This window comes from Peromyscus maniculatus, chromosome 5 (genome assembly GCF_049852395.1).
Source record: "Peromyscus maniculatus bairdii isolate BWxNUB_F1_BW_parent chromosome 5, HU_Pman_BW_mat_3.1, whole genome shotgun sequence".
In the NCBI taxonomy this organism is placed as follows: Eukaryota; Metazoa; Chordata; class Mammalia; order Rodentia; family Cricetidae; genus Peromyscus; species Peromyscus maniculatus.
This window is the reverse complement of record NC_134856.1, coordinates 29181133-29207587: the sequence shown is the minus strand read 5'-3', so window position 1 is coordinate 29207587 and position 26455 is coordinate 29181133.

The following is a 26455-nucleotide window of genomic DNA, read 5'->3' as shown; positions in this document are numbered from 1 at the left end:
ACCACAGTCATGCACTGGCTCTCCCTCCTCTTCTTGTTGGGCACTTGGGAGGAGGGTGGCTGGGTTAAGGACGGATGCGGTCCTGGTCCAGGAGAGTTGTCTGATAGTATGTGGCCCGAGCATTGCTGAGCCATCGGTCCGGCGGACAGTGCTCTCCAATGCATGGGGAGCTATAATAGTCAGATGCTGTCCCAGAGTTAATTTATCTGCGTAAAGGTGCTGGACCCTCTTACCTTCATTCTGTGAAATTGCAAAGTACACAAGGTAACCAATGTAAGGATGCTAATTATATCAATGAGTATGACCAGGGTATCCATTGCCTCCAGTTTTTCGTAGTAAATGCCTTAGGCCATATTTAGCTGGCCGTATTTCAGTAAAGTCCACTTCCCAGTGTTGGCCCGGTCGACTCCCTCGTAGTCTCTTTCCAGGAGCCACCCGACCAGGGTATGCATTAACCTGCTGGCAGGCTTGGCAGCCTGCCAGCACTTCCTCTGCCATCCGCTTCCTTTCAGACCCCAGTTTCCTCCGCCAGGATGGCACCACAGTCATGCACTGGCTCTCCCTCCTCTTCTTGTTGGGCACTTGGGAGGAGGGTGGCTGGGTTAAGGACGGATGCGGTCCCGGTCCAGGAGAGTTGTCTGATAGTATGTGGCCCGAGCATTGCTGAGCCATCGGTCCGGCGGACAGTGCTCTCCAATGCATGGGGAGCTATAATAGTCAGATGCTGTCCCAGAGTTAATTTATCTGCGTAAAGGTGCTGGACCCTCTTACCTTCACATTGTGATATTTCAAAGTACACAAGGTAACCAAGATCAGGATGCTAATTATATCAATGAGTATGACCAGGGTATCCATTGCCTCCAGGTTTTCGTAGTAAATGCCTTAGGCCATATTTAGCTGGCCGTATTTCAGTAAAGTCCACTTCCCAGTGTTGGCCCGGTCGACTCCCTCGTAGTCTCTTTCCAGGAGCCACCCGACCAGGGTATGCATTAACCTGCTGGCAGGCTTGGCAGCCTGCCAGCACTTCCTCTGCCATCCGCTTCCTTTCAGACCCCAGTTTCCTCCGCCAGGATGGCACCACAGTCATGCACTGGCTCTCCCTCCTCTTCTTGTTGGGCAACTGGGAGGAGGGTGGCTGGGTTAAGGACGGATGCGGTCCCGGTCCAGGAGAGTTGTCTGATAGTATGTGGCCCGAGCATTGCTGAGCCATCGGTCCGGCGGACAGTGCTCTCCAATGCATGGGGAGCTATAATAGTCAGATGCTGTCCCAGAGTTAATTTATCTGCGTAAAGGTGCTGGACCCTCTTACCTTCACATTGTGATATTTCAAAGTACACAAGGTAACCAAGATCAGGATGCTAATTATATCAATGAGTATGACCAGGGTATCCATTGCCTCCAGTTTTTCGTAGTAAATGCCTTAGGCCATATTTAGCTGGCCGTATTTCAGTAAAGTCCACTTCCCAGTGTTGGCCCGGTCGACTCCCTCGTAGTCTCTTTCCAGGAGCCACCCGACCAGGGTATGCATTAACCTGCTGGCAGGCTTGGCAGCCTGCCAGCACTTCCTCTGCCATCCGCTTCCTTTCAGACCCCAGTTTCCTCCGCCAGGATGGCACCACAGTCATGCACTGGCTCTCCCTCCTCTTCTTGTTGGGCACTTGGGAGGAGGGTGGCTGGGTTAAGGACGGATGCGGTCCCGGTCCAGGAGAGTTGTCTGATAGTATGTGGCCCGAGCATTGCTGAGCCATCGGTCCGGCGGACAGTGCTCTCCAATGCATGGGGAGCTATAATAGTCAGATGCTGTCCCAGAGTTAATTTATCTGCGTAAAGGTGCTGGACCCTCTTACCTTCATTCTGTGAAATTGCAAAGTACACAAGGTAACCAATGTAAGGATGCTAATTATATCAATGAGTATGACCAGGGTATCCATTGCCTCCAGTTTTTCGTAGTAAATGCCTTAGGCCATATTTAGCTGGCCGTATTTCAGTAAAGTCCACTTCCCAGTGTTGGCCCGGTCGACTCCCTCGTAGTCTCTTTCCAGGAGCCACCCGACCAGGGTATGCATTAACCTGCTGGCAGGCTTGGCAGCCTGCCAGCACTTCCTCTGCCATCCGCTTCCTTTCAGACCCCAGTTTCCTCCGCCAGGATGGCACCACAGTCATGCACTGGCTCTCCCTCCTCTTCTTGTTGGGCAACTGGGAGGAGGGTGGCTGGGTTAAGGACGGATGCGGTCCCGGTCCAGGAGAGTTGTCTGATAGTATGTGGCCCGAGCATTGCTGAGCCATCGGTCCGGCGGACAGTGCTCTCCAATGCATGGGGAGCTATAATAGTCAGATGCTGTCCCAGAGTTAATTTATCTGCGTAAAGGTGCTGGACCCTCTTACCTTCACATTGTGATATTTCAAAGTACACAAGGTAACCAAGATCAGGATGCTAATTATATCAATGAGTATGACCAGGGTATCCATTGCCTCCAGGTTTTCGTAGTAAATGCCTTAGGCCATATTTAGCTGGCCGTATTTCAGTAAAGTCCACTTCCCAGTGTTGGCCCGGTCGACTCCCTCGTAGTCTCTTTCCAGGAGCCACCCGACCAGGGTATGCATTAACCTGCTGGCAGGCTTGGCAGCCTGCCAGCACTTCCTCTGCCATCCGCTTCCTTTCAGACCCCAGTTTCCTCCGCCAGGATGGCACCACAGTCATGCACTGGCTCTCCCTCCTCTTCTTGTTGGGCACTTGGGAGGAGGGTGGCTGGGTTAAGGACGGATGCCGTCCCGGTCCAGGAGAGTTGTCTGATAGTATGTGGCCCGAGCATTGCTGAGCCATCGGTCAGGCGGACAGTGCTCTCCAATGCATGGGGAGCTATAATAGTCAGATGCTGTCCCAGAGTTAATTTATCTGCGTAAAGGTGCTGGACCCTCTTACCTTCATTCTGTGAAATTGCAAAGTACACAAGGTAACCAATGTAAGGATGCTAATTATATCAATGAGTATGACCAGGGTATCCATTGCCTCCAGTTTTTCGTAGTAAATGCCTTAGGCCATATTTAGCTGGCTGTATTTCAGTAAAGTCCACTTCCCAGTGTTGGCCCGGTCGACTCCCTCGTAGTCTCTTTCCAGGAGCCACCCGACCAGGGTATGCATTAACCTGCTGGCAGGCTTGGCAGCCTGCCAGCACTTCCTCTGCCATCCGCTTCCTTTCAGACCCCAGTTTCCTCCGCCAGGATGGCACCACAGTCATGCACTGGCTCTCCCTCCTCTTCTTGTTGGGCACTTGGGAGGAGGGTGGCTGGGTTAAGGACGGATGCGGTCCCGGTCCAGGAGAGTTGTCTGATAGTATGTGGCCCGAGCATTGCTGAGCCATCGGTCCGGCGGACAGTGCTCTCCAATGCATGGGGAGCTATAATAGTCAGATGCTGTCCCAGAGTTAATTTATCTGCGTAAAGGTGCTGGACCCTCTTACCTTCACATTGTGATATTTCAAAGTACACAAGGTAACCAAGATCAGGATGCTAATTATATCAATGAGTATGACCAGGGTATCCATTGCCTCCAGGTTTTCGTAGTAAATGCCTTAGGCCATATTTAGCTGGCCGTATTTCAGTAAAGTCCACTTCCCAGTGTTGGCCCGGTCGACTCCCTCGTAGTCTCTTTCCAGGAGCCACCCGACCAGGGTATGCATTAACCTGCTGGCAGGCTTGGCAGCCTGCCAGCACTTCCTCTGCCATCCGCTTCCTTTCAGACCCCAGTTTCCTCCGCCAGGATGGCACCACAGTCATGCACTGGCTCTCCCTCCTCTTCTTGTTGGGCAACTGGGAGGAGGGTGGCTGGGTTAAGGACGGATGCGGTCCCGGTCCAGGAGAGTTGTCTGATAGTATGTGGCCCGAGCATTGCTGAGCCATCGGTCCGGCGGACAGTGCTCTCCAATGCATGGGGAGCTATAATAGTCAGATGCTGTCCCAGAGTTAATTTATCTGCGTAAAGGTGCTGGACCCTCTTACCTTCACATTGTGATATTTCAAAGTACACAAGGTAACCAAGATCAGGATGCTAATTATATCAATGAGTATGACCAGGGTATCCATTGCCTCCAGTTTTTCGTAGTAAATGCCTTAGGCCATATTTAGCTGGCCGTATTTCAGTAAAGTCCACTTCCCAGTGTTGGCCCGGTCGACTCCCTCGTAGTCTCTTTCCAGGAGCCACCCGACCAGGGTATGCATTAACCTGCTGGCAGGCTTGGCAGCCTGCCAGCACTTCCTCTGCCATCCGCTTCCTTTCAGACCCCAGTTTCCTCCGCCAGGATGGCACCACAGTCATGCACTGGCTCTCCCTCCTCTTCTTGTTGGGCACTTGGGAGGAGGGTGGCTGGGTTAAGGACGGATGCGGTCCCGGTCCAGGAGAGTTGTCTGATAGTATGTGGCCCGAGCATTGCTGAGCCATCGGTCCGGCGGACAGTGCTCTCCAATGCATGGGGAGCTATAATAGTCAGATGCTGTCCCAGAGTTAATTTATCTGCGTAAAGGTGCTGGACCCTCTTACCTTCACATTGTGATATTTCAAAGTACACAAGGTAACCAAGATCAGGATGCTAATTATATCAATGAGTATGACCAGGGTATCCATTGCCTCCAGTTTTTCGTAGTAAATGCCTTAGGCCATATTTAGCTGGCCGTATTTCAGTAAAGTCCACTTCCCAGTGTTGGCCCGGTCGACTCCCTCGTAGTCTCTTTCCAGGAGCCACCCGACCAGGGTATGCATTAACCTGCTGGCAGGCTTGGCAGCCTGCCAGCACTTCCTCTGCCATCCGCTTCCTTTCAGACCCCAGTTTCCTCCGCCAGGATGGCACCACAGTCATGCACTGGCTCTCCCTCCTCTTCTTGTTGGGCACTTGGGAGGAGGGTGGCTGGGTTAAGGACGGATGCGGTCCCGGTCCAGGAGAGTTGTCTGATAGTATGTGGCCCGAGCATTGCTGAGCCATCGGTCCGGCGGACAGTGCTCTCCAATGCATGGGGAGCTATAATAGTCAGATGCTGTCCCAGAGTTAATTTATCTGCGTAAAGGTGCTGGACCCTCTTACCTTCATTCTGTGAAATTGCAAAGTACACAAGGTAACCAATGTAAGGATGCTAATTATATCAATGAGTATGACCAGGGTATCCATTGCCTCCAGTTTTTCGTAGTAAATGCCTTAGGCCATATTTAGCTGGCCGTATTTCAGTAAAGTCCACTTCCCAGTGTTGGCCCGGTCGACTCCCTCGTAGTCTCTTTCCAGGAGCCACCCGACCAGGGTATGCATTAACCTGCTGGCAGGCTTGGCAGCCTGCCAGCACTTCCTCTGCCATCCGCTTCCTTTCAGACCCCAGTTTCCTCCGCCAGGATGGCACCACAGTCATGCACTGGCTCTCCCTCCTCTTCTTGTTGGGCACTTGGTAGGAGGGTGGCTGGGTTAAGGACGGATGCGGTCCCGGTCCAGGAGAGTTGTCTGATAGTATGTGGCCCGAGCATTGCTGAGCCATCGGTCCGGCGGACAGTGCTCTCCAATGCATGGGGAGCTATAATAGTCAGATGCTGTCCCAGAGTTAATTTATCTGCGTAAAGGTGCTGGACCCTCTTACCTTCATTCTGTGAAATTGCAAAGTACACAAGGTAACCAATGTAAGGATGCTAATTATATCAATGAGTATGACCAGGGTATCCATTGCCTCCAGGTTTTCGTAGTAAATGCCTTAGGCCATATTTAGCTGGCCGTATTTCAGTAAAGTCCACTTCCCAGTGTTGGCCCGGTCGACTCCCTCGTAGTCTCTTTCCAGGAGCCACCCGACCAGGGTATGCATTAACCTGCTGGCAGGCTTGTCAGCCTGCCAGCACTTCCTCTGCCATCCGCTTCCTTTCAGACCCCAGTTTCCTCCGCCAGGATGGCACCACAGTCATGCACTGGCTCTCCCTCCTCTTCTTGTTGGGCACTTGGGAGGAGGGTGGCTGGGTTAAGGACGGATGCGGTCCCGGTCCAGGAGAGTTGTCTGATAGTATGTGGCCCGAGCATTGCTGAGCCATCGGTCCGGCGGACAGTGCTCTCCAATGCATGGGGAGCTATAATAGTCAGATGCTGTCCCAGAGTTAATTTATCTGCGTAAAGGTGCTGGACCCTCTTACCTTCACATTGTGATATTTCAAAGTACACAAGGTAACCAAGATCAGGATGCTAATTATATCAATGAGTATGACCAGGGTATCCATTGCCTCCAGTTTTTCGTAGTAAATGCCTTAGGCCATATTTAGCTGGCCGTATTTCAGTAAAGTCCACTTCCCAGTGTTGGCCCGGTCGACTCCCTCGTAGTCTCTTTCCAGGAGCCACCCGACCAGGGTATGCATTAACCTGCTGGCAGGCTTGGCAGCCTGCCAGCACTTCCTCTGCCATCCGCTTCCTTTCAGACCCCAGTTTCCTCCGCCAGGATGGCACCACAGTCATGCACTGGCTCTCCCTCCTCTTCTTGTTGGGCACTTGGGAGGAGGGTGGCTGGGTTAAGGACGGATGCGGTCCCGGTCCAGGAGAGTTGTCTGATAGTATGTGGCCCGAGCATTGCTGAGCCATCGGTCCGGCGGACAGTGCTCTCCAATGCATGGGGAGCTATAATAGTCAGATGCTGTCCCAGAGTTAATTTATCTGCGTAAAGGTGCTGGACCCTCTTACCTTCATTCTGTGAAATTGCAAAGTACACAAGGTAACCAATGTAAGGATGCTAATTATATCAATGAGTATGACCAGGGTATCCATTGCCTCCAGTTTTTCGTAGTAAATGCCTTAGGCCATATTTAGCTGGCCGTATTTCAGTAAAGTCCACTTCCCAGTGTTGGCCCGGTCGACTCCCTCGTAGTCTCTTTCCAGGAGCCACCCGACCAGGGTATGCATTAACCTGCTGGCAGGCTTGCAGCCTGCCAGCACTTCCTCTGCCATCCGCTTCCTTTCAGACCCCAGTTTCCTCCGCCAGGATGGCACCACAGTCATGCACTGGCTCTCCCTCCTCTTCTTGTTGGGCACTTGGTAGGAGGGTGGCTGGGTTAAGGACGGATGCGGTCCCGGTCCAGGAGAGTTGTCTGATAGTATGTGGCCCGAGCATTGCTGTGCCATCGGTCCGGCGGACAGTGCTCTCCAATGCATGGGGAGCTATAATAGTCAGATGCTGTCCCAGAGTTAATTTATCTGCGTAAAGGTGCTGGACCCTCTTACCTTCATTCTGTGAAATTGCAAAGTACACAAGGTAACCAATGTAAGGATGCTAATTATATCAATGAGTATGACCAGGGTATCCATTGCCTCCAGTTTTTCGTAGTAAATGCCTTAGGCCATATTTAGCTGGCCGTATTTCAGTAAAGTCCACTTCCCAGTGTTGCCCGGTCGACTCCCTCGTAGTCTCTTTCCAGGAGCCACCCGACCAGGGTATGCATTAACCTGCTGGCAGGCTTGGCAGCCTGCCAGCACTTCCTCTGCCATCCGCTTCCTTTCAGACCCCAGTTTCCTCCGCCAGGATGGCACCACAGTCATGCACTGGCTCTCCCTCCTCTTCTTGTTGGGCACTTGGGAGGAGGGTGGCTGGGTTAAGGACGGATGCGGTCCCGGTCCAGGAGAGTTGTCTGATAGTATGTGGCCCGAGCATTGCTGAGCCATCGGTCCGGCGGACAGTGCTCTCCAATGCATGGGGAGCTATAATAGTCAGATGCTGTCCCAGAGTTAATTTATCTGCGTAAAGGTGCTGGACCCTCTTACCTTCACATTGTGATATTTCAAAATACACAAGGTAACCAAGATCAGATGCTAATTATATCAATGAGTATGACCAGGGTATCCATTGCCTCCAGTTTTTCGTAGTAAATGCCTTAGGCCATATTTAGCTGGCCGTATTTCAGTAAAGTCCACTTCCCAGTGTTGGCCCGGTCGACTCCCTCGTAGTCTCTTTCCAGGAGCCACCCGACCAGGGTATGCATTAACCTGCTGGCAGGCTTGGGAGCCTGCCAGCACTTCCTCTGCCATCCGCTTCCTTTCAGACCCCAGTTTCCTCTGCCAGGATGGCACCACAGTCATGCACTGGCTCTCCCTCCTCTTCTTGTTGGGCACTTGCGAGGAGGGTGGCTGGGTTAAGGACGGATGCGGTCCCGGTCCAGGAGAGTTGTCTGATAGTATGTGGCCCGAGCATTGCTGAGCCATCGGTCCGGCGGACAGTGCTCTCCAATGCATGGGGAGCTATAATAGTCAGATGCTGTCCCAGAGTTAATTTATCTGCGTAAAGGTGCTGGACCCTCTTACCTTCATTCTGTGAAATTGCAAAGTACACAAGGTAACCAATGTAAGGATGCTAATTATATCAATGAGTATGACCAGGGTATCCATTGCCTCCAGTTTTTCGTAGTAAATGCCTTAGGCCATATTTAGCTGGCCGTATTTCAGTAAAGTCCACTTCCCAGTGTTGGCCCGGTCGACTCCCTCGTAGTCTCTTTCCAGGAGCCACCCGACCAGGGTATGCATTAACCTGCTGGCAGGCTTGGCAGCCTGCCAGCACTTCCTCTGCCATCCGCTTCCTTTCAGACCCCAGTTTCCTCCGCCAGGATGGCACCACAGTCATGCACTGGCTCTCCCTCCTCTTCTTGTTGGGCACTTGGTAGGAGGGTGGCTGGGTTAAGGACGGATGCGGTCCCGGTCCAGGAGAGTTGTCTGATAGTATGTGGCCCGAGCATTGCTGAGCCATCGGTCCGGCGGACAGTGCTCTCCAATGCATGGGGAGCTATAATAGTCAGATGCTGTCCCAGAGTTAATTTATCTGCGTAAAGGTGCTGGACCCTCTTACCTTCATTCTGTGAAATTGCAAAGTACACAAGGTAACCAATGTAAGGATGCTAATTATATCAATGAGTATGACCAGGGTATCCATTGCCTCCAGTTTTTCGTAGTAAATGCCTTAGGCCATATTTAGCTGGCCGTATTTCAGTAAAGTCCACTTCCCAGTGTTGGCCCGGTCGACTCCCTCGTAGTCTCTTTCCAGGAGCCACCCGACCAGGGTATGCATTAACCTGCTGGCAGGCTTGGCAGCCTGCCAGCACTTCCTCTGCCATCCGCTTCCTTTCAGACCCCAGTTTCCTCCGCCAGGATGGCACCACAGTCATGCACTGGCTCTCCCTCCTCTTCTTGTTGGGCACTTGGGAGGAGGGTGGCTGGGTTAAGGACGGATGCGGTCCCGGTCCAGGAGAGTTGTCTGATAGTATGTGGCCCGAGCATTGCTGAGCCATCGGTCCGGCGGACAGTGCTCTCCAATGCATGGGGAGCTATAATAGTCAGATGCTGTCCCAGAGTTAATTTATCTGCGTAAAGGTGCTGGACCCTCTTACCTTCACATTGTGATATTTCAAAATACACAAGTAACCAAGATCAGGATGCTAATTATATCAATGAGTATGACCAGGGTATCCATTGCCTCCAGTTTTTCGTAGTAAATGCCTTAGGCCATATTTAGCTGGCCGTATTTCAGTAAAGTCCACTTCCCAGTGTTGGCCCGGTCGACTCCCTCGTAGTCTCTTTCCAGGAGCCACCCGACCAGGGTATGCATTAACCTGCTGGCAGGCTTGGCAGCCTGCCAGCACTTCCTCTGCCATCCGCTTCCTTTCAGACCCCAGTTTCCTCCGCCAGGATGGCACCACAGTCATGCACTGGCTCTCCCTCCTCTTCTTGTTGGGCACTTGGGAGGAGGGTGGCTGGGTTAAGGACGGATGCGGTCCCGGTCCAGGAGAGTTGTCTGATAGTATGTGGCCCGAGCATTGCTGAGCCATCGGTCCGGCGGACAGTGCTCTCCAATGCATGGGGAGCTATAATAGTCAGATGCTGTCCCAGAGTTAATTTATCTGCGTAAAGGTGCTGGACCCTCTTACCTTCACATTGTGATATTTCAAAATACACAAGGTAACCAAGATCAGGATGCTAATTATATCAATGAGTATGACCAGGGTATCCATTGCCTCCAGTTTTTCGTAGTAAATGCCTTAGGCCATATTTAGCTGGCCGTATTTCAGTAAAGTCCACTTCCCAGTGTTGGCCCGGTCGACTCCCTCATAGTCTCTTTCCAGGAGCCACCCGACCAGGGTATGCATTAACCTGCTGGCAGGCTTGGCAGCCTGCCAGCACTTCCTCTGCCATCCGCTTCCTTTCAGACCCCAGTTTCCTCCGCCAGGATGGCACCACAGTCATGCACTGGCTCTCCCTCCTCTTCTTGTTGGGCACTTGGGAGGAGGGTGGCTGGGTTAAGGACGGATGCTGTCCCGGTCCAGGAGAGTTGTCTGATAGTATGTGGCCCGAGCATTGCTGAGCCATCGGTCCGGCGGACAGTGCTCTCCAATGCATGGGGAGCTATAATAGTCAGATGCTGTCCCAGAGTTAATTTATCTGCGTAAAGGTGCTGGACCCTCTTACCTTCATTCTGTGAAATTGCAAAGTACACAAGGTAACCAATGTAAGGATGCTAATTATATCAATGAGTATGACCAGGGTATCCATTGCCTCCAGTTTTCAGTAGTAAATGCCTTAGGCCATATTTAGCTGGCCGTATTTCAGTAAAGTCCACTTCCCAGTGTTGGCCCGGTCGACTCCCTCGTAGTCTCTTTCCAGGAGCCACCCGACCAGGGTATGCATTAACCTGCTGGCAGGCTTGGCAGCCTGCCAGCACTTCCTCTGCCATCCGCTTCCTTTCAGACCCCAGTTTCCTCCGCCAGGATGGCACCACAGTCATGCACTGGCTCTCCCTCCTCTTCTTGTTGGGCACTTGGGAGGAGGGTGGCTGGGTTAAGGACGGATGCGGTCCCGGTCCAGGAGAGTTGTCTGATAGTATGTGGCCCGAGCATTGCTGAGCCATCGGTCCGGCGGACAGTGCTCTCCAATGCATGGGGAGCTATAATAGTCAGATGCTGTCCCAGAGTTAATTTATCTGCGTAAAGGTGCTGGACCCTCTTACCTTCACATTGTGATATTTCAAAATACACAAGTAACCAAGATCAGGATGCTAATTATATCAATGAGTATGACCAGGGTATCCATTGCCTCCAGTTTTTCGTAGTAAATGCCTTAGGCCATATTTAGCTGGCCGTATTTCAGTAAAGTCCACTTCCCAGTGTTGGCCCGGTCGACTCCCTCGTAGTCTCTTTCCAGGAGCCACCCGACCAGGGTATGCATTAACCTGCTGGCAGGCTTGGCAGCCTGCCAGCACTTCCTCTGCCATCCGCTTCATTTCAGACCCCAGTTTCCTCCGCCAGGATGGCACCACAGTCATGCACTGGCTCTCCCTCCTCTTCTTGTTGGGCACTTGGGAGGAGGGTGGCTGGGTTAAGGACGGATGCGGTCCCGGTCCAGGAGAGTTGTCTGATAGTATGTGGCCCGAGCATTGCTGAGCCATCGGTCCGGCGGACAGTGCTCTCCAATGCATGGGGAGCTATAATAGTCAGATGCTGTCCCAGAGTTAATTTATCTGCGTAAAGGTGCTGGACCCTCTTACCTTCATTCTGTGAAATTGCAAAGTACACAAGGTAACCAATGTAAGGATGCTAATTATATCAATGAGTATGACCAGGGTATCCATTGCCTCCAGTTTTTCGTAGTAAATGCCTTAGGCCATATTTAGCTGGCCGTATTTCAGTAAAGTCCACTTCCCAGTGTTGGCCCGGTCGACTCCCTCGTAGTCTCTTTCCAGGAGCCACCCGACCAGGGTATGCATTAACCTGCTGGCAGGCTTGGCAGCCTGCCAGCACTTCCTCTGCCATCCGCTTCCTTTCAGACCCCAGTTTCCTCCGCCAGGATGGCACCACAGTCATGCACTGGCTCTCCCTCCTCTTCTTGTTGGGCACTTGGGAGGAGGGTGGCTGGGTTAAGGACGGATGCGGTCCCGGTCCAGGAGAGTTGTCTGATAGTATGTGGCCCGAGCATTGCTGAGCCATCGGTCCGGCGGACAGTGCTCTCCAATGCATGGGGAGCTATAATAGTCAGATGCTGTCCCAGAGTTAATTTATCTGCGTAAAGGTGCTGGACCCTCTTACCTTCACATTGTGATATTTCAAAATACATACCTCCACTTGTAGCGGCAAAGTGAAATCAGACAGGTCTGTTTAATGTTCAGAGATGAAATGTTTTTCTGAACCCCCAAGCATTAAAGGCTGACAAAGGAATCCTGCCAAACAGACTAAGAAAGGGTAGAGGTGCTGGACCCTCTTACCTTCATTCTGTGAAATTGCAAAGTACACAAGGTAACCAATGTAAGGATGCTAATTATATCAATGAGTATGACCAGGGTATCCATTGCCTCCAGTTTTTCGTAGTAAATGCCTTAGGCCATATTTAGCTGGCCGTATTTCAGTAAAGTCCACTTCCCAGTGTTGGCCCGGTCGACTCCCTCATAGTCTCTTTCCAGGAGCCACCCGACCAGGGTATGCATTAACCTGCTGGCAGGCTTGGCAGCCTGCCAGCACTTCCTCTGCCATCCGCTTCCTTTCAGACCCCAGTTTCCTCCGCCAGGATGGCACCACAGTCATGCACTGGCTCTCCCTCCTCTTCTTGTTGGGCACTTGGGAGGAGGGTGGCTGGGTTAAGGACGGATGCGGTCCCGGTCCAGGAGAGTTGTCTGATAGTATGTGGCCCGAGCATTGCTGAGCCATCGGTCCGGCGGACAGTGCTCTCCAATGCATGGGGAGCTATAATAGTCAGATGCTGTCCCAGAGTTAATTTATCTGCGTAAAGGTGCTGGACCCTCTTACCTTCACATTGTGATATTTCAAAATACACAAGTAACCAAGATCAGGATGCTAATTATATCAATGAGTATGACCAGGGTATCCATTGCCTCCAGTTTTTCGTAGTAAATGCCTTAGGCCATATTTAGCTGGCCGTATTTCAGTAAAGTCCACTTCCCAGTGTTGGCCCGGTCGACTCCCTCGTAGTCTCTTTCCAGGAGCCACCCGACCAGGGTATGCATTAACCTGCTGGCAGGCTTGGCAGCCTGCCAGCACTTCCTCTGCCATCCGCTTCCTTTCAGACCCCAGTTTCCTCCGCCAGGATGGCACCACAGTCATGCACTGGCTCTCCCTCCTCTTCTTGTTGGGCACTTGGGAGGAGGGTGGCTGGGTTAAGGACGGATGCGGTCCCGGTCCAGGAGAGTTGTCTGATAGTATGTGGCCCGAGCATTGCTGAGCCATCGGTCCGGCGGACAGTGCTCTCCAATGCATGGGGAGCTATAATAGTCAGATGCTGTCCCAGAGTTAATTTATCTGCGTAAAGGTGCTGGACCCTCTTACCTTCACATTGTGATATTTCAAAATACACAAAGTAACCAAGATCAGGATGCTAATTATATCAATGAGTATGACCAGGGTATCCATTGCCTCCAGTTTTTCGTAGTAAATGCCTTAGGCCATATTTAGCTGGCCGTATTTCAGTAAAGTCCACTTCCCAGTGTTGGCCCGGTCGACTCCCTCATAGTCTCTTTCCAGGAGCCACCCGACCAGGGTATGCATTAACCTGCTGGCAGGCTTGGCAGCCTGCCAGCACTTCCTCTGCCATCCGCTTCCTTTCAGACCCCAGTTTCCTCCGCCAGGATGGCACCACAGTCATGCACTGGCTCTCCCTCCTCTTCTTGTTGGGCACTTGGGAGGAGGGTGGCTGGGTTAAGGACGGATGCGGTCCCGGTCCAGGAGAGTTGTCTGATAGTATGTGGCCCGAGCATTGCTGAGCCATCGGTCCGGCGGACAGTGCTCTCCAATGCATGGGGAGCTATAATAGTCAGATGCTGTCCCAGAGTTAATTTATCTGCGTAAAGGTGCTGGACCCTCTTACCTTCATTCTGTGAAATTGCAAAGTACACAAGGTAACCAATGTAAGGATGCTAATTATATCAATGAGTATGACCAGGGTATCCATTGCCTCCAGTTTTCAGTAGTAAATGCCTTAGGCCATATTTAGCTGGCCGTATTTCAGTAAAGTCCACTTCCCAGTGTTGGCCCGGTCGACTCCCTCGTAGTCTCTTTCCAGGAGCCACCCGACCAGGGTATGCATTAACCTGCTGGCAGGCTTGGCAGCCTGCCAGCACTTCCTCTGCCATCCGCTTCCTTTCAGACCCCAGTTTCCTCCGCCAGGATGGCACCACAGTCATGCACTGGCTCTCCCTCCTCTTCTTGTTGGGCACTTGGGAGGAGGGTGGCTGGGTTAAGGACGGATGCGGTCCCGGTCCAGGAGAGTTGTCTGATAGTATGTGGCCCGAGCATTGCTGAGCCATCGGTCCGGCGGACAGTGCTCTCCAATGCATGGGGAGCTATAATAGTCAGATGCTGTCCCAGAGTTAATTTATCTGCGTAAAGGTGCTGGACCCTCTTACCTTCACATTGTGATATTTCAAAATACACAAGTAACCAAGATCAGGATGCTAATTATATCAATGAGTATGACCAGGGTATCCATTGCCTCCAGTTTTTCGTAGTAAATGCCTTAGGCCATATTTAGCTGGCCGAATTTCAGTAAAGTCCACTTCCCAGTGTTGGCCCGGTCGACTCCCTCGTAGTCTCTTTCCAGGAGCCACCCGACCAGGGTATGCATTAACCTGCTGGCAGGCTTGGCAGCCTGCCAGCACTTCCTCTGCCATCCGCTTCATTTCAGACCCCAGTTTCCTCCGCCAGGATGGCACCACAGTCATGCACTGGCTCTCCCTCCTCTTCTTGTTGGGCACTTGGGAGGAGGGTGGCTGGGTTAAGGACGGATGCGGTCCCGGTCCAGGAGAGTTGTCTGATAGTATGTGGCCCGAGCATTGCTGAGCCATCGGTCCGGCGGACAGTGCTCTCCAATGCATGGGGAGCTATAATAGTCAGATGCTGTCCCAGAGTTAATTTATCTGCGTAAAGGTGCTGGACCCTCTTACCTTCATTCTGTGAAATTGCAAAGTACACAAGGTAACCAATGTAAGGATGCTAATTATATCAATGAGTATGACCAGGGTATCCATTGCCTCCAGTTTTTCGTAGTAAATGCCTTAGGCCATATTTAGCTGGCCGTATTTCAGTAAAGTCCACTTCCCAGTGTTGGCCCGGTCGACTCCCTCGTAGTCTCTTTCCAGGAGCCACCCGACCAGGGTATGCATTAACCTGCTGGCAGGCTTGGCAGCCTGCCAGCACTTCCTCTGCCATCTGCTTCCTTTCAGACCCCAGTTTCCTCCGCCAGGATGGCACCACAGTCATGCACTGGCTCTCCCTCCTCTTCTTGTTGGGCACTTGGGAGGAGGGTGGCTGGGTTAAGGACGGATGCGGTCCCGGTCCAGGAGAGTTGTCTGATAGTATGTGGCCCGAGCATTGCTGAGCCATCGGTCCGGCGGACAGTGCTCTCCAATGCATGGGGAGCTATAATAGTCAGATGCTGTCCCAGAGTTAATTTATCTGCGTAAAGGTGCTGGACCCTCTTACCTTCACATTGTGATATTTCAAAATACATACCTCCACTTGTAGCGGCAAAGTGAAATCAGACAGGTCTGTTTAATGTTCAGAGATGAAATGTTTTTCTGAACCCCCAAGCATTAAAGGCTGACAAAGGAATCCTGCCAAACAGACTAAGAAAGGGTAGAGGTGCTGGACCCTCTTACCTACATTCTGTGAAATTGCAAAGTACACAAGGTAACCAATGTAAGGATGCTAATTATATCAATGAGTATGACCAGGGTATCCATTGCCTCCAGTTTTTCGTAGTAAATGCCTTAGGCCATATTTAGCTGGCCGTATTTCAGTAAAGTCCACTTCCCAGTGTTGGCCCGGTCGACTCCCTCATAGTCTCTTTCCAGGAGCCACCCGACCAGGGTATGCATTAACCTGCTGGCAGGCTTGGCAGCCTGCCAGCACTTCCTCTGCCATCCGCTTCCTTTCAGACCCCAGTTTCCTCCGCCAGGATGGCACCACAGTCATGCACTGGCTCTCCCTCCTCTTCTTGTTGGGCACTTGGGAGGAGGGTGGCTGGGTTAAGGACGGATGCGGTCCCGGTCCAGGAGAGTTGTCTGATAGTATGTGGCCCGAGCATTGCTGAGCCATCGGTCCGGCGGACAGTGCTCTCCAATGCATGGGGAGCTATAATAGTCAGATGCTGTCCCAGAGTTAATTTATCTGCGTAAAGGTGCTGGACCCTCTTACCTTCATTCTGTGAAATTGCAAAGTACACAAGGTAACCAATGTAAGGATGCTAATTATATCAATGAGTATGACCAGGGTATCCATTGCCTCCAGTTTTTCGTAGTAAATGCCTTAGGCCATATTTAGCTGGCCGTATTTCAGTAAAGTCCACTTCCCAGTGTTGGCCCGGTCGACTCCCTCGTAGTCTCTTTCCAGGAGCCACCCGACCAGGGTATGCATTAACCTGCTGGCAGGCTTGGCAGCCTGCCAGCACTTCCTCTGCCATCCGCTTCCTTTCAGACCCCAGTTTCCTCCGCCAGGATGGCACCACAGTCATGCACTGGCTCTCCCTCCTCTTCTTGTTGGGCACTTGGGAGGAGGGTGGCTGGGTTAAGGACGGATGCGGTCCCGGTCCAGGAGAGTTGTCTGATAGTATGTGGCCCGAGCATTGCTGAGCCATCGGTCCGGCGGACAGTGCTCTCCAATGCATGGGGAGCTATAATAGTCAGATGCTGTCCCAGAGTTAATTTATCTGCGTAAAGGTGCTGGACCCTCTTACCTTCATTCTGTGAAATTGCAAAGTACACAAGGTAACCAATGTAAGGATGCTAATTATATCAATGAGTATGACCAGGGTATCCATTGCCTCCAGTTTTTCGTAGTAAATGCCTTAGGCCATATTTAGCTGGCCGTATTTCAGTAAAGTCCACTTCCCAGTGTTGGCCCGGTCGACTCCCTCGTAGTCTCTTTCCAGGAGCCACCCGACCAGGGTATGCATTAACCTGCTGGCAGGCTTGGCAGCCTGCCAGCACTTCCTCTGCCATCCGCTTCCTTTCAGACCCCAGTTTCCTCCGCCAGGATGGCACCACAGTCATGCACTGGCTCTCCCTCCTCTTCTTGTTGGGCACTTGGGAGGAGGGTGGCTGGGTTAAGGACGGATGCGGTCCCGGGCCAGGAGAGTTGTCTGATAGTATGTGGCCCGAGCATTGCTGAGCCATCGGTCCGGCGGACAGTGCTCTCCAATGCATGGGGAGCTATAATAGTCAGATGCTGTCCCAGAGTTAATTTATCTGCGTAAAGGTGCTGGACCCTCTTACCTTCACATTGTGATATTTCAAAATACACACCTCCACTTGTAGCGGCAAAGTGAAATCAGACAGGTCTGTTTAATGTTCAGAGATGAAATGTTTTTCTGAACCCCCAAGCATTAAAGGCTGACAAAGGAATCCTGCCAAACAGACTAAGAAAGGGTAGAGGTGCTGGACCCTCTTACCTTCATTCTGTGAAATTGCAAAGTACACAAGGTAACCAATGTAAGGATGCTAATTATATCAATGAGTATGACCAGGGTATCCATTGCCTCCAGTTTTTCGTAGTAAATGCCTTAGGCCATATTTAGCTGGCCGTATTTCAGTAAAGTCCACTTCCCAGTGTTGGCCCGGTCGACTCCCTCGTAGTCTCTTTCCAGGAGCCACCCGACCAGGGTATGCATTAACCTGCTGGCAGGCTTGGCAGCCTGCCAGCACTTCCTCTGCCATCCGCTTCCTTTCAGACCCCAGTTTCCTCCGCCAGGATGGCACCACAGTCATGCACTGGCTCTCCCTCCTCTTCTTGTTGGGCACTTGGGAGGAGGGTGGCTGGGTTAAGGACGGATGCGGTCCCGGTCCAGGAGAGTTGTCTGATAGTATGTGGCCCGAGCATTGCTGAGCCATCGGTCCGGCGGACAGTGCTCTCCAATGCATGGGGAGCTATAATAGTCAGATGCTGTCCCAGAGTTAATTTATCTGCGTAAAGGTGCTGGACCCTCTTACCTTCATTCTGTGAAATTGCAAAGTACACAAGGTAACCAATGTAAGGATGCTAATTATATCAATGAGTATGACCAGGGTATCCATTGCCTCCAGTTTTTCGTAGTAAATGCCTTAGGCCATATTTAGCTGGCCGTATTTCAGTAAAGTCCACTTCCCAGTGTTGGCCCGGTCGACTCCCTCGTAGTCTCTTTCCAGGAGCCACCCGACCAGGGTATGCATTAACCTGCTGGCAGGCTTGGCAGCCTGCCAGCACTTCCTCTGCCATCCGCTTCCTTTCAGACCCCAGTTTCCTCCGCCAGGATGGCACCACAGTCATGCACTGGCTCTCCCTCCTCTTCTTGTTGGGCACTTGGGAGGAGGGTGGCTGGGTTAAGGACGGATGCGGTCCCGGTCCAGGAGAGTTGTCTGATAGTATGTGGCCCGAGCATTGCTGAGCCATCGGTCCGTCGGACAGTGCTCTCCAATGCATGGGGAGCTATAATAGTCAGATGCTGTCCCACAGTTAATTTATCTGCGTAAAGGTGCTGGACCCTCTTACCTTCACATTGTGATATTTCAAAATACACAAGGTAACCAAGATCAGGATGCTAATTATATCAATGAGTATGACCAGGGTATCCATTGCCTCCAGTTTTTCGTAGTAAATGCCTTAGGCCATATTTAGCTGGCCGTATTTCAGTAAAGTCCACTTCCCAGTGTTGGCCCGGTCGACTCCCTCGTAGTCTCTTTCCAGGAGCCACCCGACCAGGGTATGCATTAACCTGCTGGCAGGCTTGGCAGCCTGCCAGCACTTCCTCTGCCATCTGCTTCCTTTCAGACCCCAGTTTCCTCCGCCAGGATGGCACCACAGTCATGCACTGGCTCTCCCTCCTCTTCTTGTTGGGCACTTGGGAGGAGGGTGGCTGGGTTAAGGACGGATGCGGTCCCGGTCCAGGAGAGTTGTCTGATAGTATGTGGCCCGAGCATTGCTGAGCCATCGGTCCGGCGGACAGTGCTCTCCAATGCATGGGGAGCTATAATAGTCAGATGCTGTCCCAGAGTTAATTTATCTGCGTAAAGGTGCTGGACCCTCTTACCTTCACATTGTGATATTTCAAAGTACACAAGGTAACCAAGATCAGGATGCTAATTATATCAATGAGTATGACCAGGGTATCCATTGCCTCCAGTTTTTCGTAGTAAATGCCTTAGGCCATATTTAGCTGGCCGTATTTCAGTAAAGTCCACTTCCCAGTGTTGGCCCGGTCGACTCCCTCGTAGTCTCTTTCCAGGAGCCACCCGACCAGGGTATGCATTAACCTGCTGGCAGGCTTGGCAGCCTGCCAGCACTTCCTCTGCCATCCGCTTCCTTTCAGACCCCAGTTTCCTCCGCCAGGATGGCACCACAGTCATGCACTGGCTCTCCCTCCTCTTCTTGTTGGGCACTTGGGAGGAGGGTGGCTGGGTTAAGGACGGATGCGGTCCCGGTCCAGGAGAGTTGTCTGATAGTATGTGGCCCGAGCATTGCTGAGCCATCGGTCCGGCGGACAGTGCTCTCCAATGCATGGGGAGCTATAATAGTCAGATGCTGTCCCAGAGTTAATTTATCTGCGTAAAGGTGCTGGACCCTCTTACCTTCATTCTGTGAAATTGCAAAGTACACAAGGTAACCAATGTAAGGATGCTAATTATATCAATGAGTATGACCAGGGTATCCATTGCCTCCAGTTTTTCGTAGTAAATGCCTTAGGCCATATTTAGCTGGCCGTATTTCAGTAAAGTCCACTTCCCAGTGTTGGCCCGGTCGACTCCCTCGTAGTCTCTTTCCAGGAGCCACCCGACCAGGGTATGCATTAACCTGCTGGCAGGCTTGGCAGCCTGCCAGCACTTCCTCTGCCATCCGCTTCCTTTCAGACCCCAGTTTCCTCCGCCAGGATGGCACCACAGTCATGCACTGGCTCTCCCTCCTCTTCTTGTTGGGCACTTGGGAGGAGGGTGGCTGGGTTAAGGACGGATGCGGTCCCGGTCCAGGAGAGTTGTCTGATAGTATGTGGCCCGAGCATTGCTGAGCCATCGGTCCGGCGGACAGTGCTCTCCAATGCATGGGGAGCTATAATAGTCAGATGCTGTCCCAGAGTTAATTTATCTGCGTAAAGGTGCTGGACCCTCTTACCTTCACATTGTGATATTTCAAAGTACACAAGGTAACCAAGATCAGGATGCTAATTATATCAATGAGTATGACCAGGGTATCCATTGCCTCCAGTTTTTCGTAGTAAATGCCTTAGGCCATATTTAGCTGGCCGTATTTCAGTAAAGTCCACTTCCCAGTGTTGGCCCGGTCGACTCCCTCGTAGTCTCTTTCCAGGAGCCACCCGACCAGGGTATGCATTAACCTGCTGGCAGGCTTGGCAGCCTGCCAGCACTTCCTCTGCCATCCGCTTCCTTTCAGACCCCAGTTTCCTCCGCCAGGATGGCACCACAGTCATGCACTGGCTCTCCCTCCTCTTCTTGTTGGGCACTTGGGAGGAGGGTGGCTGGGTTAAGGACGGATGCGGTCCCGGTCCAGGAGAGTTGTCTGATAGTATGTGGCCCGAGCATTGCTGAGCCATCGGTCCGGCGGACAGTGCTCTCCAATGCATGGGGAGCTATAATAGTCAGATGCTGTCCCAGAGTTAATTTATCTGCGTAAAGGTGCTGGACCCTCTTACCTTCACATTGTGATATTTCAAAATACACAAGTAACCAAGATCAGGATGCTAATTATATCAATGAGTATGACCAGGGTATCCATTGCCTCCAGTTTTTCGTAGTAAATGCCTTAGGCCATATTTAGCTGGCCGAATTTCAGTAAAGTCCACTTCCCAGTGTTGGCCCGGTCGACTCCCTCGTAGTCTCTTTCCAGGAGCCACCCGACCAGGGTATGCATTAACCTGCTGGCAGGCTTGGCAGCCTGCCAGCACTTCCTCTGCCATCTGCTTCATTTCAGACCCCAGTTTCCTCCGCCAGGATGGCACCACAGTCATGCACTGGCTCTCCCTCCTCTTCTTGTTGGGCACTTGGGAGGAGGGTGGCTGGGTTAAGGACGGATGCGGTCCCGGTCCAGGAGAGTTGTCTGATAGTATGTGGCCCGAGCATTGCTGAGCCATCGGTCCGGCGGACAGTGCTCTCCAATGCATGGGGAGCTATAATAGTCAGATGCTGTCCCAGAGTTAATTTATCTGCGTAAAGGTGCTGGACCCTCTTACCTTCATTCTGTGAAATTGCAAAGTACACAAGGTAACCAATGTAAGGATGCTAATTATATCAATGAGTATGACCAGGGTATCCATTGCCTCCAGTTTTTCGTAGTAAATGCCTTAGGCCATATTTAGCTGGCCGTATTTCAGTAAAGTCCACTTCCCAGTGTTGGCCCGGTCGACTCCCTCGTAGTCTCTTTCCAGGAGCCACCCGACCAGGGTATGCATTAACCTGCTGGCAGGCTTGGCAGCCTGCCAGCACTTCCTCTGCCATCTGCTTCCTTTCAGACCCCAGTTTCCTCCGCCAGGATGGCACCACAGTCATGCACTGGCTCTCCCTCCTCTTCTTGTTGGGCACTTGGGAGGAGGGTGGCTGGGTTAAGGACGGATGCGGTCCCGGTCCAGGAGAGTTGTCTGATAGTATGTGGCCCGAGCATTGCTGAGCCATCGGTCCGGCGGACAGTGCTCTCCAATGCATGGGGAGCTATAATAGTCAGATGCTGTCCCAGAGTTAATTTATCTGCGTAAAGGTGCTGGACCCTCTTACCTTCATTCTGTGAAATTGCAAAGTACACAAGGTAACCAATGTAAGGATGCTAATTATATCAATGAGTATGACCAGGGTATCCATTGCCTCCAGTTTTTCGTAGTAAATGCCTTAGGCCATATTTAGCTGGCCGTATTTCAGTAAAGTCCACTTCCCAGTGTTGGCCCGGTCGACTCCCTCGTAGTCTCTTTCCAGGAGCCACCCGACCAGGGTATGCATTAACCTGCTGGCAGGCTTGGCAGCCTGCCAGCACTTCCTCTGCCATCCGCTTCCTTTCAGACCCCAGTTTCCTCCGCCAGGATGGCACCACAGTCATGCACTGGCTCTCCCTCCTCTTCTTGTTGGGCACTTGGGAGGAGGGTGGCTGGGTTAAGGACGGATGCGGTCCCGGTCCAGGAGAGTTGTCTGATAGTATGTGGCCCGAGCATTGCTGAGCCATCGGTCCGGCGGACAGTGCTCTCCAATGCATGGGGAGCTATAATAGTCAGATGCTGTCCCAGAGTTAATTTATCTGCGTAAAGGTGCTGGACCCTCTTACCTTCACATTGTGATATTTCAAAATACACACCTCCACTTGTAGCGGCAAAGTGAAATCAGACAGGTCTGTTTAATGTTCAGAGATGAAATGTTTTTCTGAACCCCCAAGCATTAAAGGCTGACAAAGGAATCCTGCCAAACAGACTAAGAAAGGGTAGAGGTGCTGGACCCTCTTACCTTCATTCTGTGAAATTGCAAAGTACACAAGGTAACCAATGTAAGGATGCTAATTATATCAATGAGTATGACCAGGGTATCCATTGCCTCCAGTTTTTCGTAGTAAATGCCTTAGGCCATATTTAGCTGGCCGTATTTCAGTAAAGTCCACTTCCCAGTGTTGGCCCGGTCGACTCCCTCGTAGTCTCTTTCCAGGAGCCACCCGACCAGGGTATGCATTAACCTGCTGGCAGGCTTGGCAGCCTGCCAGCACTTCCTCTGCCATCCGCTTCCTTTCAGACCCCAGTTTCCTCCGCCAGGATGGCACCACAGTCATGCACTGGCTCTCCCTCCTCTTCTTGTTGGGCACTTGGGAGGAGGGTGGCTGGGTTAAGGACGGATGCGGTCCCGGTCCAGGAGAGTTGTCTGATAGTATGTGGCCCGAGCATTGCTGAGCCATCGGTCCGGCGGACAGTGCTCTCCAATGCATGGGGAGCTATAATAGTCAGATGCTGTCCCAGAGTTAATTTATCTGCGTAAAGGTGCTGGACCCTCTTACCTTCATTCTGTGAAATTGCAAAGTACACAAGGTAACCAATGTAAGGATGCTAATTATATCAATGAGTATGACCAGGGTATCCATTGCCTCCAGTTTTTCGTAGTAAATGCCTTAGGCCATATTTAGCTGGCCGTATTTCAGTAAAGTCCACTTCCCAGTGTTGGCCCGGTCGACTCCCTCGTAGTCTCTTTCCAGGAGCCACCCGACCAGGGTATGCATTAACCTGCTGGCAGGCTTGGCAGCCTGCCAGCACTTCCTCTGCCATCCGCTTCCTTTCAGACCCCAGTTTCCTCCGCCAGGATGGCACCACAGTCATGCACTGGCTCTCCCTCCTCTTCTTGTTGGGCACTTGGGAGGAGGGTGGCTGGGTTAAGGACGGATGCGGTCCCGGTCCAGGAGAGTTGTCTGATAGTATGTGGCCCGAGCATTGCTGAGCCATCGGTCCGTCGGACAGTGCTCTCCAATGCATGGGGAGCTATAATAGTCAGATGCTGTCCCAGAGTTAATTTATCTGCGTAAAGGTGCTGGACCCTCTTACCTTCACATTGTGATATTTCAAAATACACAAGGTAACCAAGATCAGGATGCTAATTATATCAATGAGTATGACCAGGGTATCCATTGCCTCCAGTTTTTCGTAGTAAATGCCTTAGGCCATATTTAGCTGGCCGTATTTCAGTAAAGTCCACTTCCCAGTGTTGGCCCGGTCGACTCCCTCGTAGTCTCTTTCCAGGAGCCACCCGACCAGGGTATGCATTAACCTGCTGGCAGGCTTGGCAGCCTGCCAGCACTTCCTCTGCCATCTGCTTCCTTTCAGACCCCAGTTTCCTCCGCCAGGATGGCACCACAGTCATGCACTGGCTCTCCCTCCTCTTCTTGTTGGGCACTTGGGAGGAGGGTGGCTGGGTTAAGGACGGATGCGGTCCCGGTCCAGGAGAGTTGTCTGATAGTATGTGGCCCGAGCATTGCTGAGCCATCGGTCCGGCGGACAGTGCTCTCCAATGCATGGGGAGCTATAATAGTCAGATGCTGTCCCAGAGTTAATTTATCTGCGTAAAGGTGCTGGACCCTCTTACCTTCACATTGTGATATTTCAAAGTACACAAGGTAACCAAGATCAGGATGCTAATTATATCAATGAGTATGACCAGGGTATCCATTGCCTCCAGTTTTTCGTAGTAAATGCCTTAGGCCATATTTAGCTGGCCGTATTTCAGTAAAGTCCACTTCCCAGTGTTGGCCCGGTCGACTCCCTCGTAGTCTCTTTCCAGGAGCCACCCGACCAGGGTATGCATTAACCTGCTGGCAGGCTTGGCAGCCTGCCAGCACTTCCTCTGCCATCCGCTTCCTTTCAGACCCCAGTTTCCTCCGCCAGGATGGCACCACAGTCATGCACTGGCTCTCCCTCCTCTTCTTGTTGGGCACTTGGGAGGAGGGTGGCTGGGTTAAGGACGGATGCGGTCCCGGTCCAGGAGAGTTGTCTGATAGTATGTGGCCCGAGCATTGCTGAGCCATCGGTCCGGCGGACAGTGCTCTCCAATGCATGGGGAGCTATAATAGTCAGATGCTGTCCCAGAGTTAATTTATCTGCGTAAAGGTGCTGGACCCTCTTACCTTCATTCTGTGAAATTGCAAAGTACACAAGGTAACCAATGTAAGGATGCTAATTATATCAATGAGTATGACCAGGGTATCCATTGCCTCCAGTTTTTCGTAGTAAATGCCTTAGGCCATATTTAGCTGGCCGTATTTCAGTAAAGTCCACTTCCCAGTGTTGGCCCGGTCGACTCCCTCGTAGTCTCTTTCCAGGAGCCACCCGACCAGGGTATGCATTAACCTGCTGGCAGGCTTGGCAGCCTGCCAGCACTTCCTCTGCCATCCGCTTCCTTTCAGACCCCAGTTTCCTCCGCCAGGATGGCACCACAGTCATGCACTGGCTCTCCCTCCTCTTCTTGTTGGGCACTTGGGAGGAGGGTGGCTGGGTTAAGGACGGATGCGGTCCCGGTCCAGGAGAGTTGTCTGATAGTATGTGGCCCGAGCATTGCTGAGCCATCGGTCCGGCGGACAGTGCTCTCCAATGCATGGGGAGCTATAATAGTCAGATGCTGTCCCAGAGTTAATTTATCTGCGTAAAGGTGCTGGACCCTCTTACCTTCACATTGTGATATTTCAAAGTACACAAGGTAACCAAGATCAGGATGCTAATTATATCAATGAGTATGACCAGGGTATCCATTGCCTCCAGTTTTTCGTAGTAAATGCCTTAGGCCATATTTAGCTGGCCGTATTTCAGTAAAGTCCACTTCCCAGTGTTGGCCCGGTCGACTCCCTCGTAGTCTCTTTCCAGGAGCCACCCGACCAGGGTATGCATTAACCTGCTGGCAGGCTTGGCAGCCTGCCAGCACTTCCTCTGCCATCCGCTTCCTTTCAGACCCCAGTTTCCTCCGCCAGGATGGCACCACAGTCATGCACTGGCTCTCCCTCCTCTTCTTGTTGGGCACTTGGGAGGAGGGTGGCTGGGTTAAGGACGGATGCGGTCCCGGTCCAGGAGAGTTGTCTGATAGTATGTGGCCCGAGTATTGCTGAGCCATCGGTCCGGCGGACAGTGCTCTCCAATGCATGGGGAGCTATAATAGTCAGATGCTGTCCCAGAGTTAATTTATCTGCGTAAAGGTGCTGGACCCTCTTACCTTCATTCTGTGAAATTGCAAAGTACACAAGGTAACCAATGTAAGGATGCTAATTATATCAATGAGTATGACCAGGGTGTCCATTGCCTCCAGTTTTTCGTAGTAAATGCCTTAGGCCATATTTAGCTGGCCGTATTTCAGTAAAGTCCACTTCCCAGTGTTGGCCCGGTCGACTCCCTCGTAGTCTCTTTCCAGGAGCCACCCGACCAGGGTATGCATTAACCTGCTGGCAGGCTTGGCAGCCTGCCAGCACTTCCTCTGCCATCCGCTTCCTTTCAGACCCCAGTTTCCTCCGCCAGGATGGCACCACAGTCATGCACTGGCTCTCCCTCCTCTTCTTGTTGGGCACTTGGGAGGAGGGTGGCTGGGTTAAGGACGGATGCGGTCCCGGTCCAGGAGAGTTGTCTGATAGTATGTGGCCCGAGCATTGCTGATCCATCGGTCCGGCGGACAGTGCTCTCCAATGCATGGGGAGCTATAATAGTCAGATGCTGTCCCAGAGTTAATTTATCTGCGTAAAGATGCTGGACCCTCTTACCTTCATTCTGTGAAATTGCAAAGTACACAAGGTAACCAATGTAAGGATGCTAATTATATCAATGAGTATGACCAGGGTATCCATTGCCTCCAGTTTTTCGTAGTAAATGCCTTAGGCCATATTTAGCTGGCCGTATTTCAGTAAAGTCCACTTCCCAGTGTTGGCCCGGTCGACTCCCTCGTAGTCTCTTTCCAGGAGCCACCCGACCAGGGTATGCATTAACCTGCTGGCAGGCTTGGC